Source organism: Macaca thibetana, chromosome 15, assembly GCF_024542745.1.
Source record: "Macaca thibetana thibetana isolate TM-01 chromosome 15, ASM2454274v1, whole genome shotgun sequence".
Classification (NCBI taxonomy): Eukaryota; Metazoa; Chordata; class Mammalia; order Primates; family Cercopithecidae; genus Macaca; species Macaca thibetana.
Genome location: NC_065592.1, coordinates 52,818,078 through 52,835,928, shown reverse-complemented (window position 1 = coordinate 52,835,928; position 17,851 = coordinate 52,818,078). Strand labels below are relative to the sequence as shown.

Here is a 17,851-nt window from a genome sequence, read left to right as displayed (position 1 = left end):
ATCAGCCAGAGTAGAGAGACTTGGATGAACCTGGAAGTCTTAGTAAACACAACAGAAGGATTACCTTTTTAAAATTTATTTTTATTCATTTTTATTTATTTATTTATTTATTGGTAGCAGGGCTAAACTATTCCTACAGTGGTATCCTAGGTCCACCTTTAAAAATCTTAAAATAAGTCTTAAAAATATCAAGCTGAAATCTGTCTGCCAAAAAATAAATTAAAAAAACAAAAAACACACAAAAAAACCCCAAATGCAGAGCAATAAACCAACACTTAATCCTCTTTAAAAGCAGATAACAAAATCCTGACACTTAAATGAACTTAAAGAGCAATCAAAATAATTTAAACCAAAAGACACATACAAAGACACAAGCTTGAAACAATGTGAAGAGTCTCAGTGACCTGTGTGACAATGTCAGCATGAAATGTATAATTTCTATTGTACAATACAAAGTCATTAGATATGCAAGAAGCAGGAAAATATGACCTTATCATGAGGAGAAAGCACATTAATAGAAACAGACCCAGGAATAACAGAGATTATGGAATTATCAAACAGGGACTTTAAAACAATATTATAAAAATGTTTAAAGATTTAAAGGAAATTATGTATAGGAGAAAGAGAAGATATAAAAAATAACCAGTGGAACTTCAGAAATTTTCTATTTCAGCACTTGAAATAGAAAATTCATTCACTTTGCATAACAGTAGATGAGATACTGGAGAAAAATAGATAAATGAACTTAAAGAGCAATCAAAATAATTTAAATCAAAAGACACATACAAAGACACAAGCTGAAAAACAATGTGAAGAGTCTCAGTGACCTGTGTGACAATGTCAAATGATCTAACATACATTAAATCTGTGTTCCAGAAATAGAGAGTGGCAGAAAAATATTTAAAGAAATAATGAGCAAAATTACCCTTATTGATTAAAAGTAAGTTCTAGAATTCTGTGAAGTTAAAAGATAAATACACACCCAAAACCCATACCAGGACACATCAGAATCAAATGGCTGAAATTCAGTAATAAAGAGAAAACATCAAAAGCAGCCAGAGAGGGGAGAAAGACTTTTTATAAAGAGAAGCAAAGATAGGAATTATCACTGACTTCTCATCAGAACCAATGCAAGCCAGAAAACAATGGAATAGTATTCAAACTAGAATTCCATATCGTGCACAAATATCCTTTATAAAAGAAGGCAAAAGAAAGGAGACATTTTAGAAAAGCAAATTATGAGAGAATTAATTGGTAGCAGACCTGTATTACAAGAAACATTTTAAAAAGTTCTTTTCACAAAAGAAAAATAATACCAGATGAAAACTTGGATCTACCAAAGAGTTGAAGAATAAGATCATAAATATGTGAATAAATGTAAAAAGACTTTTCTTCACAAGCTTTTGTTTTTTAAAATATAATGAATTGCTTAATTCAAAAATATGTATTGTGCAGTATATACGAAATGTGGAAATAAAATCTGTAACAACTGCACAAATGTTAGTGGAATGGTGTGATGGGGTTATGGAATATGCTGTTGCAAGATTCTTATATTCAGTATATATGAAGAGATATGATATTAATGAAGGAAGACTGTCATGAGTTCAAAATGAATCTTATAAATCCTAGAGAAACAAATACTGATATAACAAACTAGTAATTTTTCCTCAAGAGGAAATTCTTTAGATGTAAAGTTGATGTAGCCACTTAAAAATAAGTTGTATAGCTAATATTAAATGTACTAAATTAACATGCTACTCGCCTCATAAACACTAACAAAGAAGAGTAGAAGGAATAAGAAACACGCAATGGCCTTTCTTTGCTCGGTGAATTTGGAATTCTGCTGAGAGTGAGTTTATCTTCTGTGGACTTTTTGAGAAAGTTGTTAAAAAGAATGGGAAGGGAGAAGAAATATTTCTTCATATTGTAAGGGTGCATCTGAAGATGGAGAGCATGTTTGTGGTTACATTAGTCCACATAGTTGTGCATTTTTCTCCAGCAGTGATTAGCCATTTGAAGGGTAGGGAAGTCAGGTGATTAAACTGATATAAGACTGGCATGTTGGATAGAAAGACTGTAATAAAATTGTGGGAATATATGAGTTCAAATGATGGGTGAGATCTAATCCAAATGTGGGGGGAAATTATTTCACTATGGGGTTTATTGTTTGGAAGAATATAGTTCAATGGACTAGAGGTCTTAATGTCAAAGAATAAGTATAATTAGAGTGATAAAATGAGAGCAGTGAAGGCACAGAGATTTAGAGTAGAAAACTAGAATTAAAGATTTCAGAGGTGGGAAAGTTTTAGGTGACATCAGGAAGTGAAATGCAAGTGTTGATTGGTGGGGTTGGGGAGGCTGTTATTGATTTTGTGAAATTGGCATGCTTGGTGGGCTGTTCATAAAGATTTGTATCTTACTTAAGATAATGGTGGGATTTGAGATTCATAGACCCTGAGCCAGGCGACAATAGCCTGTGATCAACAGTATTTTCAGGGCATAAGAACCGTTTTTTACACCTAATGAGGTCCATGATTTTTGACTTCCCCAGGCTTTAATTTAGTCAGCTGAACTAACCCTGTGCAGTACTCAGTAAATGTTGAATATTGATGATGAGAAAACTAGGGGAATATTACCAGAAGTGTCCTTGTGGATAAAATCCAGTAGCTACTAATGTTTGTTTATACTCTCTTTCCAATCATACGTTAAGAAATATAAAAAATAAGTGAATAACTTCTATGCATTATTTAGAAACTTTAAGGAAGGTAGGATTATAAATATCAGCATCTATATTCAGATATTATATTGCATAGGTTTGTATGTGATGCAGAGGAAAAGCTGAGAGAAGCACCAATATAAGCTGATTTCTATCTGATGTACTTTCTGTATGTTTAGTAAGGTGTGAACTCTTATAATTACTTTATAGATGAGGAAACTGAGGCTCAAAAAGATATCAGCTCTCTGAGTTGAAATTCATTTATAAATTAATTAGAGTTCTCAGACTTCAATGTAAACAAGAGTCAACTGTGGTGTTTGATCAAATGCAGATTCCTGGACCTGACTCCAGACCTCCTGAATGAGAAACTATTGGGATGGGTCACTGATAATGATGGTGTACATGGTATCTTTAAAAGACAAGAATCAAGGAAAAAAAAAATGAAATGAAGGCATACCAGGTTAAAAAGGTAAAATTAATTTTCAGTTTCTTCATCAAATGTTGAATCAACTAACGGAACCACTGATGCCCTTCTGTTCAGGCTATGCTTGGGGCACTGACAATTTTAGTGTGGTCTTGTGGTGAGTGAGATTAAGAAGTTCTGAGTCATCTTTCCACCATCAAAGCGGCATTAGACCACATGGCCACCTGGCTCCAGGCCTCTGCTGCCTCTCCTGGCCAAGTGCAGTAGTGCGCACACCTTGACAGGTGACTGGAAGCTGTTGGAACTTTGAAGAACAGAACTAAGGTGATAAAGCCAGGATAAACTTTCATTTTGTTTTGGAAAGAGAAGAAAAAGGGAGTAAACAAGAGGCTTACTGTTTGGAGCTGGCGGTGTAATATAAACGTATGGTGAAATGGAAGCCATGTCCCTCAAATCCTAAACCTCTTATTCCTCCATTAAAAATGCGCTACAGATTATAGGCTGCAAAACTAATATTATTATAGAGGTAGAGTAGAACAGAGCCACCCCAAAGGTTTTAACTTTCCTGATCAATATTTAATAACTTAAGAGCATTGATGGAACTTTTACGAGAAATTTCTGAACAATACTTTCAATCCAGAGAATATATGTGAAAAACAGGAGAGGCATCAGAATTAGAGATGGGACTATGTCTTCCTGGTTTTCCAAAAAAGAAACATAGTCGATGTTGCAAGATGACCCAGTAACATTGATTGGATCCCTAGAAAAAATTTTAATGCGGTTTCTTCATTTAAATTGTTTCAAATCTACTTAAAAAGAAACAACAATCACAACACCATTGTGTCAGGAATAAATGAGGTCAGATATAAGTTTACTTCTTTCTTTTGTAGGCCTACTAAATTAGTAGTTCCAGAGAGGCATAGATCTAGGGCATCTCATATGCACCACTGCATTTGAATTAAACTCTCTAAAGCCACAGGCCTCAAAAGTTTTCTTCTTGGTTTACTTAATTCCATAATTATTCATCCATCTTCAGTTAGCTCAGGAGTTGTAATGATGAGAAAAGTAGACTGTTCACAGGACAAGTGATCATTGCAACCTTTTTAGGATGCTTGTCTATCAAAACAGACAGAAGGGTCAATGGTTACCTAAGTATAAAATCAATAGTTCTGACATCTTGGTCAGAGATGTGCATGAAGCTGTACAACCTGAGAAGTTGTTGTTTTACAATATTTTTTCCACTGCTATATGCTTATCAACTATTGTTTCTATTCTTAAAAATAAAATTAATAAATATGCAAGCTTAAAACATTCACAAACTTCATAGAGCTTCAAAAGAGACATAGACTCTTCAAAAGAGACATAGACTCTTCATAGACTCTTCAAAAGAGACAAAAATGTCACTGGGTCCAGTCTCTACCTCTTTTAAGAAATACCACTGTTAACAGTTTTTTTTTTTTTTTTTTTTTTTCAGAAAAAAAGCATGTATTTCCCTATACACTTATACACACTGGATCATACTATATGTACTGTTTTACATCTTCCTTTTTAGTATTGAATAATACGCCTGGGCGATCTACACATATCTACACATGTAAAAAAATTTTATTCTGTTATTTAAATTTATGAAGTATTCCATACTTGTGGTCTTCAATACCTTAGCAACTAGTCACTAGCCGCTAGCTACTGGTTCGATACCTTAGTCACATTAAGTATTTGAAATGTGGCTACTGCCAATTAAGATATGTTGTATGTGCATTTCACTTTGCAAATACATTGTATTTGTTTTCTATTTGGTGGACATTTGGGTTGTTTATAGCTTTTTTGTTGTTATTCCTAGTAGTGCTGCTATGAACATTCTTGAACATATTTCTTCATGTGTTTAAAAGTTTTTCTTGGATGGATATTTTCAATTTTTATTTTTTATCATAACTCAGTGCAAAACACATCTTACGATATACAGAACATGTGCACACATACAGATATGTCATCAACTCTCCTCTCCTCTTTTTATTTTATAGTGAGGCAAATTGCATACTTCAAGAGTCTGATGGTAATTCTTGACCCTTTACTGTTCCATATAAATTTCATAATAGGCTTGCCAACTTCCACAAAGGGCCCTGTCAGCATTTTGATTAGATTCCAGTTGAGTCTATAGTTTGATTAGTAGGCAATTTATAAAAAAACAAGACAAGGGTTTCTGGTCAAGAACATGATATATCTTCCCATATTTTATATATTCATTTCGAGTTTGAATGACAGAGTTATGATCTTTTGTAAAGTCTACTCTTAAATTATCCCTTATCTTTTACAAATTATTTTCTCTGTTTTTGGCATAAGTTGATATTTATATGTGCTTGATATTTAAATGTCTCTTGTATACAGGAACCACAAGAAAATTTTAATCATTTTCTTTCTTAAAATGTCAAATCCTGGCTGCATTGATATCACTCTGATGCTTTGAAATTTATCCAACTTTTCTAGTTTTTCAGGCTACAAGAGGTGGTCTGATGCAAAATAAAACAACTCAGGCAAAATAGAACATATTTATATATATATATTCATAATGTTTTTGTCTGGTATTGGTATAAAGGTTATAGTAGGCTCTTAAAATTATTGGGAATGCTTCCTCTTTTCTCTTCCTTAACAAAGTTTGCCTTAGATTCGCTAGATGTTTCTGAATGTTTGGTAGAACTTGCTTGTAAAATCATGGTGGCCTTGTTTACTTTCATGAAAATAATTTATAACTATTTTTAAATAGTATAGCAGTTATAGTATCAATTATATTTCTTTTGAGTCAGTTTTGGAATTTATACTTTTCTAGGAATTCCTTATGTTTCATTTTTCACATTTATTGGCATCAAATTACTCATAGTATTTTCTTTTAAATCTCTACTTAATCTCCAGTTCCCTCCCTTTTAATCCCTACTAATATCATTTCCATCTTCTCTTTTTCTTTTTCAATTTCCTTCAGAAATTTGTCTATTCTATTAGTTTTTTTTTCCCTCAAATAATCAGTTGTTGACTTTGTTGACCATCTTAATTCTTTGACCTTTCATTAGTTTTCATTGTTGGCATTCATTTTTACTTTTCGTATTTTCTAACATGAGCATTTAAAGCTTTGCTGCATTTCGAGGCTGTCGATGGCTTGCCACAGCCCAACTACGTGATCTTCTTACCTGCATCTTACTTCCTCTTCCAACAGACTGCCAGCCAGGCTGCTCCAACAAAAGCATGATTGAGTGTGTTCTTTAAACATAGGTGCTGATGCAATCTTCTCCTTTTTCACCTTTCATCTTCCTCTCATCTCCTAGTTTTCATTTTAAGCTAAGAAATATTTCTCAATTACTTATAAGCTAGCTATATTAAATACACCTGTTAGCATCGTAATACAACGCCAAAGTTCTTCTAAAAATAATTGATGTATCTTTCAACATCAAATGCACATTTATATTAAAAAGAATAACATAGCAACGGAAGTTTCTGGTTTACCTTGGCCTCAGAAGAAGTGTATGTAGGTATAAAAGTCTCAAAACTCTGAAGCTATGATGTGCTTTTGAAAGTTTGGATTGGCTAATGATGAGATAGCTATTTTTAAGGCTAGAGTTGTTCAAATCTGAATGTTGCCACCAAGGGGAAAACAAGAGAGCCCGGCTCTGTGTATTATTTATGAGGAAGTATCCTGAAACTTATCTTCAGGTCCTTCGCGGGAATAACTTCTCTTAATATAGTTTCAGAGCTGGCTGTTTCTCATTCATTTAAAATGGTTTAAAATTCTTTATCAGTTTGATTAAAGAAAAAAATTTAGTGCCCAGGTCGAACATTGAGTACGTTGAGATTGAATTTCTGTTTCTTAAAAATGTATTTTTTCACCTGGTGTGCAAAAGATAAGTTTTCAAACTAAATGCTGAAAAAGTCTGCGCTGACCAGTCTATGCTGAAGTCTGTGTGCCAAGTTTTGATGGCCTCAATTACGTTTCTGGCCCTATAGCACGTGCTGTTCCTCTGCTCCCCAGGATCCTCCACGCCCTTGCTCAGGGGTCATTTGTCTGCTGCTCTCACTTTGTTTAGGGGCCTGGCCAGGATCTTCCTCAGAACTATTTCCTCCTTTCCACCCTTTCCTCAGTCAGCTCAGGGAGTTGGGAGTTGGTTAGGCCCATGGGGACTCAGGACCTGAACTAAATGCCTTATCCAGACTGGCTAAAGTTTCTCTAGGCACCAAGACAACTTAAATGTATTTATCCATAGATAAAGCTATACTTAATTTGGAAATGTTAGCAGCTTATTTGTTAGAGGATTGACGATGTGGCCATTTTCTCATTTAGATAATTTCTACTATTAAATTATATTATTATAATCAAAAACATGTTTGTGGATATCCTGACAGGAAAAATCAACAGATGCTACTTAACTCTTGGTTCATCTCAGAAGTCAGAATGAGTGGGGATATTTATTCTGTATAGCCACTTTTCCTTTTTGATTTATAGTCCAGGGGCAAGCACTGGGAAGGCCCTGAAGAAATAAAGAATAATTCTGCTTTACCTAATATGCAGCTATAGTGTGGGAAGAGGTTAAATTTTGGTCAGATGTCTGGAAATAATGGGGCTAAAGATCCTCTGTGGCCTGATTGAGTTGATTCTGGATTTGTTGAATGTGCTCATATCCCCAGGAAGCCAGTGAATCCTGTGTAAAGTCCTTAATGGGCATCTAGCTAAAATAGCACTTCAGGTTAACTGTGACATTTGCTGCTCAGTTCAATAAGAGTAGGGAATTCTCATGCAGTTTTTGACAGATGTAGATAGATTATTACAACCACTTATTCAAGGCTTGAGAACACAATAGCATTAGGAAAAGTGAGACCCAAGTTTTAAGAGTTTTCAAGATCTAATGGATTTATGACCTGGAAGCAGAGTAATAAAAACAACATCTACGTTAACGTCGGAATCCTTTTCTGGGAAAGAAATGGTGATGGCCTGGGTGTAGTTGTCCCTGTGAAGGAGGCCATAGGGATAACCTGGAATGCACAATCAATCTCATGGTAGAGTTTGGAAGAGGTGGAAGAGGTAGAGGAAATAGTGCTATCATTTTCTTTCTAGGTTATCTGTATGTGCCTGTATGCTGAAAGACCAGCAGATATCCTGGTCTCTGCCTTTTGAGATGCTCTATTCCAAAGACACCTAAAGCCATTCAAAGCTTGGGCCTGGGAAACTTATTAAAGCCATTTATTTATCTTTGGTCATTTCCCATGTTTGATTTACTGCATGTCATCACCAAGGGAGTAAATAATATAATTAAAAACTATATTGTCATCAAGTATTTTCCCAGTCTGTTTTTTGTTTTGTTTTTTTGTTTTTTAAAGGTAGGATTGAGGCTCAGAGAGCTTAAACTCTAAGGACCAGCAAGTAATACCATTTATTGAAGGGCTTTTTTTTTCTAATATGACTGTTTCGATGAGATGGTGTAAAGCAAACCAAGGTATGTATCTCAGCAAAGCATCTCTTGGCATTTAGTCAGTAAGTAGCTATAATTAGGTTCAAAGTCTCCAGAGGTCATGAAAAACTAAAATGTACTTCCTATTATCAGTGATATAAAAAAGAGTGGAAGGGTAGTAATTGGAGACTAGTATCATCCACCATTCTCAATATATTGAAAACATGGGAAACTTGTGAGAAGTTCCTGTGGACTGTGTCCAGGACCAGCATTAACCCAGATATTGACCTTTCTATTGTGAGTATGAAGGCAATGAAGAAAAATTCTTCATGAAATTTGCATAATTTGAGAGAATATTAAATGTGTGATATTTAGAAATCTATTTAGTTAAGTAAGTCTTTGCATGGAATTGGCCAGATTTCTTAGGAGCCATGCATAGCTTTGTGAGGTGATCTATTTTCTTGCAACATTTTTTTCTGCCCTACGTCATTGATTCTTGAGAATACATTTGAGACTCTTATTTAAACCAAAACAGAGGAAAGAAACATTTGCTCTTAAATTTCAATCTTTTTCAAAAGATCTTTTCTTTTTTTTTTTTTTTTTTTGAGAGCTAGGCAGGAAGACAAATTCCTCATCCTCGCAACTGCAATAAGTGAATAGAACCAAACCATGACTTTCCTTGCGCAGGTGTTAAAGTGAGATATGGCTGGTTTGCTACAATATTAAACTGTCCCTGAGGTTTTTAGTGATAGGATTGAGTATTTCTGTGGATGGGATTTGGGAATTTTGTCACTAATGAGGGATTCCATCTTTTTATGGTTCTTTCGCAGCTCTTGAGGTTTGAGGACAGTAGTGTTCTTGAGAAATCTACAGGAATGTGGGGCCACTCTTAGGGAGATGAGTCTGGAAACTCAGCTAGAATTCTTACCAGTGTTCAGCACTCATGGGCAGACATTGGATCCCACAGGCTTAGCATTAGTTAGAATCTCAAAAAGGATGGATATATATATATATATCTCCACTTTCCTTAATAAAATCTTCAGTTGGCAGCAAAGAGAATATCTACAAGTGAGAGCTTAGCCAGACTCTAAAACCAGGCCTTGTTTTCTTTTTTCTAGAATTTTTCTTGCAAATTTTCATTACCACCATCTTGGAGATGACGGCATGAGTATATGGCATTGCTCCCTTTGAAGTTTTTTGTCTGAGAGACAGTCCATTTTTCTATTAACAGTTAGGCCAAACTTGAGATATTTACATTATTTGCATAAGACTTATCTGAAAGTTGGGGAATAACAAAAGAGAAGTAACTGGAGAAGGACATGCAACTGTGGTTTACAATGGATGACTGGCTTCTATGATAATATGTTGGATCTCCTAAATTTCAGAAGTAAGAGATGAAGACATAGAAGAAAAAAGTCGTTGTCTCCTCCCCAGATAATCAATGACAATTTCTAGGAGTGACCATATCTATGTACAATATTAGAAAACCACACAGTGTTCATCATTTCATGGAAGCCATTAAATCTCAGACTGTGACATCTTCCTGTATTACTTAGAGCTACTCTTGATTGTTAGAATAAGTTTTAGTGCTTTGGCTGTGCTATTTACAAAAGTCTCTGAGGCTGTTTCAATGTCCAAAAGAGAAATTCTACAATATCTTTTGCAGAAAATATTTGAGACTCCAGAATATTCCAAAATGAGGAAATAGGAGAAGCCAAGGCTTAAGCTGTAAATGGTGTAAGAGCATCTCCATGCAGGAAAATTTGCTTAAGACCAGGATAAGGAGACTATGGAGGTTGGCATCCAGAATATAAATAATTATTGTGGATTTGATCTTTATCTCTTGAATCTTATCCAGGCACAAACTTTGATGAGAGAGTTACAGGGCTCCTGGGTGAAGTCTAAGAAATATTCTGGTTCTTAAAGTTACATTCTAGCAATGAATGGGTTACCCCAATACTAAAAATGTATTTCTTCACAATAATATGGCTTTTCTTCCTTGCAGCAGAAAAACAGAGGGGAAATAAAGGAACAACACTTGGCAAACCATGATAGAGATCTTACCTAGATATGCTGTGTTGACATCTTTGTTTCTTCCCAGTGGGGTACCATGTAGTAGAAATCAAATAATGTGTAAATGAATCTTTAAATGAAGCTGTAGCTTCTGTTCTATTGTCTTCTGTGTTTCTAACAATAGAGTATTGGGACCCAATTTCTCTGTGGACACTAAAGAAATTGGTGCATATCTAGCAAAAAAAGACAACAAGTGTAGTAAAGGGCAGTATCAGATGAAAAATGTTTGGAAGTATTAGGAGTATTTAAGTTAGACAGATGAAGACTGGAACTCATGATACAAACAGTGCAAGAATTTCCCAGTGAAAGAAAAGTTTGTTTTATGTGAAGCCAGAGGGTGAGTTCTATACTCATGCCTTCATGGTCAGATTGAAGCAATTATAGATAGCCCTGCACAAAAGAAACCCAAGTACTTTGCAGCTTATCTGACCTCATCCAACATACATAGCAAGATCTAAGAATATAGAATTTTCCTTTATTTGTACACCCAATGTATCAAATTACTGACAACAAATAATTATTCAATAAATGATTTGTTGACAACAAATGGTTATTTTGTGCCAAGGATGTGTCAGCTCCGTAGTGAACATAACAGCCATGGTCTCTTTCCCTCACACCTTTGTCTGATAAAATCCAGAATGCCTTATAAATATTACCTCTAATATCTCCTCCCTCATAATCCTACTAATCTCTTTTAGTCACTCCTTTTTCCATTATATATGCCTTTATTAAATATTTTTTCACATCACATTTTTTATAATTACTCAAGTATGTAAAAATTAATTTTTTCTTTAATTTTATAGTTTTAGCTCCTGGCAAATATCAATTGCTTAATAAGTGCTGTTCACGAAAGAATGGAATTATAAACATAGTTTTCATGTCCCTGGAAGCTGGGGTTACTTAAGGGGCATCTCTAATGCTTTATTCAAAAAGGAAATTTAAATGCTTCCTTTTCTCCACGCCTTTTGCAATCAACATAGATTATTCCAGTGTCAATGCTGCCAATACCAGAGATAGTAGGATTATAGTGAAAGAGAGCCAATCAAGATTGCTCTTCTTGGCTATTAAAATTAAGTCTTGATCTATACTTGTTTACTTATACTTTCATTCTCCAATAAGTTAAATACAAGGTGTTTTCCAAGCCATGCCTTATGTAATTTAATTCTCATAGCAACCTATAATGTTGCCCATTATTAAAGTGTTAAACTAAATACTTTAAACTTGTCAGAAACTAAATTGATTGTTCCAGTTTTTACTTTTGATATGGCTGCTAGAGTAGAAAATTATGTTGTACCACTGAACTGATGTATCTGAGTAGACAGCTTTAACTTGGACCATAAAGCTTTTAAATGGGACCATCAGATAATTATTTACCATCCCATACTTATTGCATTTTAGTTGGAGTGTGATAATGATTATTGTTGACCTACTTAGATTTTCCCTATAATCAGATTTATCTCAAAGCCTACCAGTTGTTCATATTTGACCAAATGCGTCTCTTATTGGTTAAGATGGCTGTTCTCTGTGGAGTTACCTGAAAGATGTATCCATGTCGATTTCCAAGTCTGGCATTTGAGTCTTCCAAAATGATTCTTTCAGTAAATGAGAGCTATTTCTAGCTCTTTAACCTCTTAATCTGCATCTTTACCAAGGTCATTATTTGTTGGGAATGCATGGGATGGATAGAACCTTTATTGTTTCCAGTTATTTACATATTTATGGTATTATTAAATGAAATAAAGACCAACATCAATTTTATTCCAATTTTTCAATTTTATAGATGTCTGAGAAATATTATTTACTGAAAAGTAGATGGGAATGGAAGGAGTTTTGTTATAGTAATGTCACTCACTTTGAAATTCTTCTGAGATACATGACAAAAACTGCATAATGATTAATCATCAAAAATATTTTTTATGAACAGCTGTCAACTGATAAGTTCTTCAATCTATCTCTTTGAAAGCAAATAATTGGATATCCCTTGACTGAGAAGAGGATTTTTAAAGATCCAGTCACTAAACTTCTTCATTTTCTCAACACTAACACCCATATTTAAATCATCCATTTGTTTGACATCCCAGAGACTGTCAAAAAAGAAGCAAGGAAACATGGTAAAATTGAGATGGATGAGAAGCAAGACTTTACCAACTTTTCTGAGCTTCAGTTTCTGTGTAAAATTGGAATAACAGTGTATCTATCTCTTATGTTTATTGTGAGATATTATAAATGAGTTATGTATCTATCATAGCAATACTAAGAACCACCCAAGAAATAGCTATTACATGATGCACTCAGGCCTGATTTAGGCAGTTAACCTTACCTTACCTTACTACAGGTGAGTGGGGCACACAATGGCCAAATATAAAACAGGAAGCACAATCAAGATTTTGTTATACAGTACATTTTGAGGTAGAATTTTATCCAGTGGTAACATCTAATCTCTTTGGGCAGGAGATTGGCTAAGGTTAGGTTAGGTGTCAGGACTCTAGAAACATGGGCTTAGGTAAACCGAAAACTCTAATTTCCAGCAGGAAGGCAGTGAAGGAGAATCTGTTCCAGACTTCCCTCCTATATCCTCAGGCATCTCTTGGGTTGTAGATGAGTTCTCCCTGCATAGAAGTTCTCTCCGCTTTGTATTCCTTCTGTATATATCTCTCTGTGTATCCACATTTCTCCTTTTAATAAACACATTAGATACAGGCTTACCTTAGTGACCGCACCTTAACTTGAACCCCTCATCTATGAAGCCCCTATTTCTAAATAAGGCCATATTTACAGGTCCTGGGAGTTAAGAGGTCAACATTTTTGCAGAGCACACAATTCAACCCATAACAGTGATATATCAAGTAAGAGATAGGCAGATCTTAGGGACATAAAAACACCCATGGATTTTCCTGGAGAGTAGAATACTGATTAGGAATTAGAAGCATTTGTTGAAGCCCTGCGTTTGTCACTTACTAGCTGTAGGTGACTTTCCTTCAAAAGTCTTAATCTCAGTTTTCTTATCTCTACAGTGGGAGTAAAGCTTCATAGTTTTGTCTAAAGTATTATAATAAAGGAGGACATATATGTAATAATGATTTGAAAACTGTGTTACAAAGATACTGTATATAATTATAGTTGTTATTAATGCATTTATTTACTCAATTTCTGGAAAAATCTAGGAAACACAGGGCATAAAATAAAGTTGAAAGATCTGAAGTAGCTAAAAGGCAAGTAGACGCAGGGACCATTATCCATATGATCAGTTTTTGAAATAGCAATGAGTGATTTCACTGTAAACATTAATGTGGTTTAATAACTGGCGATCACAAGTATAATTTAAAATATGTTACATGTTTCACAGTTTCCTATATGGAGTTATTTCTTTATTAGCCTATAGAATATTGAGAGGCAGAACAACTTTAAAAATATTTGCTATTGTTTGGAAGAAAAGCACTGTGCTGAATGTCCATGAGGGGAGAAACATACCAAATTAAAGATATATATATATATCTTTATATTTATATTCCTCTGCCAAAATTCCTCCGTCAAAACAATGCTGATGTAAGACTCTGCAGGGTCAAATTGGGTTCTAACTGCTATGAGTTAAACTTCTATCTTTGGCTAAATGAATTTCCTCAGCCTTTTATTCTGCATTCTTGGTAAAAGTTTTGGGGGCTGACAGATTGCTGTTATGACCACTTCAGACATTGAAAAATGACTTAGGAGAAACAGCCACGGCTTGGGAGAGACAAATAGCTTCCCAGAAGACAGCGATTCATGCAGGGGTCATTACCACATATTCAACTACGTGAACCTCAAATATGTGTAGACAGTTCAGTATTTGGCAGAATCAGTACAGAAGTTACCTTCTAATCCCTTCTATTAGGCAACAAACAGAAACCCAGAGAAAATGAGCACAGCCCTTTGAGTAGCCCATGTAGCATGTAACTTCATGAGCACATTCTCTGTTCTTTACATGGCTCAGATAATTATATGTAAGATTACAGAATATAAATGCAGATTATATAAACTAGTTGACATGCAGTAAATAATAAATAAACATGGTGCCTGGCACCATTCTAACCCCAGAGACCAGAGCCAGAAATCAGATAAGTAGCCTTTAAAAGATTTATGATTTAGTGAAGTAGTATAATAAGCAAATAACTATGACATGGTGTTAAAACTGCAAGGATTAGGAATCTACAGGATGCTGCTGTAGGAGTATTCAGGAGAGTAACCTTACCTGGACTGGGAGATGGGTGTAATAATGGTAAAAAAGATTTCCTGAGGAAGAATTTTTCACTTTTACAGTGTGTTGAAGGTTTAGTAAGCATGGCAAGATTTATTATCTACCTCATTATAAGAAAGGAGGTGAGGAACATTCCATTTTAAACCGCTACTGAGAAGAAATATTAGGTCTTAATTTAGTTATAAATTGAACCCATTCTTAAGGGAACAGAAACTCCTCGCTCTTTCAGTTCATTTGCCTTAGAAGCCAAGTAGAGGTATAACTTATGTGTGAAATGCTGGTATTCTGAGCGGCTAGGACCTGGTGGTAGAGTTGTCATACTTCTGGAACAGACTTCCACCTGAGAAAAATCTCTCAACAGAGTGTCGGATAAACCCACAGTAGCTCCATATGTCCAAAGCACACAGGACATAATGTAAGGCAGTTGGTTTATTTACATGTAAAACAAAACATTAAATGTAGTAAATAATATTGATGCTTAGTAACTCAGGGTCCGTTGGAGTATCTGTACCTACATGGATTAAGGTCTAACAAGACTTGCCATCCCTGGATGAAAGATTGTATTCACAGCAGAGGTTTCTACCAACAGGAATACTACAATGAAGCCAAGTGGACTCCTCTTTTCCTAGAAGGGTCCTTCCTCTGGAATTGTTGACACTGGGCCCTGCCTCTCTTCAGCCACAGCATCTGTATCATATATGTCAGAGCAACGTATGGGTCCCAAATGATACTTTTCCTTCCTATAGAACTCCTGTAATATTTATGCTATGCTGTTTGAGTGAGGTCAGCCTGAAGTGGTTTTCACTGCTATGAAGATTATTATTGGTAACTTCTCTTATCTAGAGCCACGTGGAGATATAGCAGGAAGTGACCTTGTTAAAAAGAAGTCACAGTAGCCAGGGTAAAATCACTCATCTTTTTCTCACTTATTCAGAATTCCACTTTTATTTTACTATACATTTTCCTAAAAACAGACATATATGTCTTGCCTTTTAATTTTATTTACTTGTCCAGTCTTTAAACTAGTAACATGTTGTTTCAAATATTGTGTTTTAAAAATACTTTTTAGTAACTAGTAATAAAAGTCCCTCTTTATTACTCTTCTATTTTGTATTCTAAAGAATGTCAAACTACTAAAAAGTAGGGGGAACCATGTAATACCCATGATCTCACTGCCCAAATAAACGTATTAACATTTCTTTATATTTACATTAATTTTAAAATATAGGAAATAAAATATTATAAAACATTCTTTTTGACTACTATTCCCAGTTATCTGACCTCCCTACCTTTTCCCTAAGGCAAACACCATCATGAAATTCAAATGCAGTTTTCTAGGTCATTTAATTTTTTTTTCATTCTTAGGCTTATTAATTTTTTTTAGAATAGTTGCTAAATCACTTTATTTTCCCGTAAGTTACTGGGGTACAGGTGGTATTTGTGGTTACATGAGTAAGTTCCTTAGTGGTGATTTGTGACATTTTGGTACACCCATCACCCAAGCAGTATACACTGCACCATATTTGTAGTCTTTTATCCCTTGTCTCCCTTCCCTCCTTCACCCCAAGTCCCCAAAGTTCACTGTATCATTTTTATGCCTTTGCGTTCTCATAGCTTAGCTCCCACATACAGTGATAACATATGATGTTTGGTTTTTCATTCCTGAGTTACTTCACTTAGAATAGAATAATAGTCTCCAGTCTCATCCAGGTCGCTGCAAATGCTGTTAATTCATTCCTTCTTATGGCTTAGTAGTACTCCATCGTATATATATACCATAGTTTCTTTATCCACTCATTGATTGATGGGCATTTAGGTTGGTTCCATGATTTTGCAATTGTGAATTGTGCTGCTTTAAACTTGCATGTGCAAGTATCTTTTTCATATAATGACTTCTTTTTCTCTGGGTAGATACCCAGTAGTGAGATTGCTGGATTAAATGGTAGTTCTACTTTTAGTTCTTTAAGGAATTCTCCACACTGTTTTCCATAGTGGCTGTACTAGTTTACATTCCCACCAGCAGTGTAGAAGTGTTTCCTGTTCACTGCATCCATGCCAATATCTACTGTTTTTTGATTTTTTGATTATGACCATTCTTGCAGCAGTAAGGTGTTATTGTATTGTGGTTTTGATTTGCATTTCCCAGATCATTAGTGATATTGAGCATTTTTTTATACATTTGTTGGCCATTTGTAGATCTTCTTTTGAGAATTGTCTATTCATGTTCTTAGCCTACTTTTTGATGAGATTGTTTTATTCCTTACTGATTTGAATTCATTGTGGATTCTGGACATTAGTCCTTTGTCAGATGTATAGATTGTGAAGATTTTCTCCTACTCTGTGAGTTGTCTTTTTACTCTGCTGACTGTTCTTTTTTTCCATGCTAAAACTCTTTAGTTTAATTAAGTACAAACTATTTATCTTTATTTTTATTGCATTTTCTTTTGGGTTCTTGGTCATGAAACCCTTGCCTAAGCCAATGTCTAGAAGGGTTTTTCCAATGTTATCTTCTAGAATTTTTATAGTTTCCAATGTTACCTTCTAGAATTTTTATAGCCTTTTGTTTAGTAAGAACTCAAGGACAGAAAGCTGGACAAGATTGCATGGTTCTATTCTAGCTGCTTTCTATGAAGATGTGTGCTTGGAAAAGAGAGGTTTTTGGTCTTTTCTTCTGCTAATCAAAGCTTGATTTTCTGATTGGATAGGTCACATCTATAATCAATAAATTGGGGACTCCTTTTCCTTTTTGCAGAGCATAAAATCCATAAGGAAACAGGTCATTTATTTGTGGTAAAGGTAACCTTCAGCTGTAGGTTGTTTGTTCATAAGGACAAGTCTGTTGTTTATCACTGGCACAGTGATGACAAAGGCAGGAAGATTAGGCCAAGCCTACACTTTCAGGAGAGTCTATCATTGGATTGACTTTGGTGTTCAGAAGCAAACTTTCTCAAAAAGCAGGCAGGGAAGGAGCCAGT

The 17,851-nt window shown here is 34.9% G+C and overlaps 1 long non-coding RNA gene across 1 annotated transcript in view; it reads left to right on the top strand.

Annotated features, from left to right (window-relative positions):
• Positions 1-12,875, top strand: part of LOC126936841 (uncharacterized) — a 49,174-nt gene extending 36,299 nt beyond the window's left edge. Inside the window, exons 3-4 of the long non-coding RNA XR_007719588.1 lie at positions 3,048-3,185; positions 12,567-12,875. This is a non-coding gene — a long non-coding RNA (uncharacterized LOC126936841). The remainder of the gene's footprint in view (positions 1-3,047; positions 3,186-12,566) is intronic.
• Positions 12,876-17,851: the final 4,976 nt, after the last annotated feature.